Here is a 1,615-nt window from a genome sequence, read left to right on the forward strand (position 1 = left end):
ACACACACTTTGAAGTTCAGCTACACAAATAAGTTTCCAGAAATGCCACAATATATAACCCGAGCTTCCGCGTAAGTTAAAGTTATAAAGAGGCGGTCGAATCAGGCACAGCTGAGGAAAAACAGCTAAATGTCCGGGAGGAAGGTTTTAAAGCATATTTCTTCTGTTTCACATTTATCAGCTCTAACAGGAGTTGTGTTTTGCTCAAAAGACGGTTTAGTTGAAGTACAGAAGAAATTGGATAAAATCCAGTTTTTTTGTTTTTTAAGTTTCAGATTAAAGAGAAACTCTGACTCATCTGAGGAGTCCTGGTGCTCAGACACCTGAAGTCACCTGGCTGTAAAACGTCAGACCTGTGGCTGCTCTCCGCTCCGTCTGTGAACTGTAAATTATAAAACCATGATCCAGCAATCAGCATGAGCCCACACAAAGACACGTTGTACCTGAACCTTTGATCGATGATCCTCTGCATGACTGATCCATAAAGTATCCATAAAAGATGTAAAGCAATCAGAAAGTCCACAGCACAAATGTCTCTGGGTGTTACAGCGTGTCAGAACATTTATGTTTGTCATAAAAATAACAGAAATTACAGTTGGGAACAAAAAGGAGCTGCCATCACAGTGTGTGTGTGAACATTTCAAAGATCCCAGCTGAACAATGACTGGTCCTAAATTGTTGCTGCCCATTCAGTGCTCCACTCGACTTCATTTCCACAATGAAAGTCATTTTCAAGGCGTCTCTTCTCACTCAGACGCTTGTAATTACAGCATGACAACCTCCAGCTGACAACTAGCAGAAAGTCACTTTCAGAAAACTGTCAGCACAATTGTTTCGCCTCAAATTCACTCAGAGGAACTGCACAAACATGAATACCATTCATCCGACAAGACACTGAATTCCCTTCACTGTTCACTTACAGGATCCTGCAGCTTCCACAGCCTCCTGTTTCAGCACGCGACGGCTGAGTGACAGCCCCACTCTGCATGCGCAGCTCTGGATCTGTGATCCACATGACAAGGGTGCGACCCTGTCTGACTCAAAAACTGATCCGAGTCAAAGCAGGATGGAGTGGGAGCAGCAGTGAATGCTGTTCACACTGACAGTTAAAACTTCTAAACAATCTACATCAGTAAAATGAATAAACACAAATATTTCTAGTGAGGGAAGACAAAAATAAATTTATTATTTTCACCTTTTATGGATCCAAAATCTAAATTACAACCGAATTATCAGGCTGGTTTTATTTAATCATTCAGCTGAGCAGGGGACACGTCTTTGACATGCAAACATCACGTGCGCGCAAAGTTTAGTCGCTCTGAGCGCGCGCCTGAAACGGGTTCAGGGATGAGGTGGGTCTACTCACCGTGTCTGTGGAGGCGCCGGCTCGTGGAAGCATGTCACGACTCTAAATCCCCATGAGCCTGCCGTGCTTCAGTCCCAGCGGATCCGGAGCGGGAGGCAGAGCCGCAGCTCCGAGTGCGTCAGGCGCGCACCAGGAGCGCAGCGGAGGCTGGAGGGACGCGCAAAGGGCGCTGCGCTGGGACACTGGGACAGGACGGGGACTATCGGTCCAAAACGAGTTGTGGGGAGTCCGCAGGTCCTCAGAGAGCTC

This window comes from Nematolebias whitei, chromosome 4 (assembly GCF_014905685.2).
Source record: "Nematolebias whitei isolate Nwh7 chromosome 4, NemWhi1, whole genome shotgun sequence".
NCBI lineage: Eukaryota > Metazoa > Chordata > Actinopteri > Cyprinodontiformes > Rivulidae > Nematolebias > Nematolebias whitei.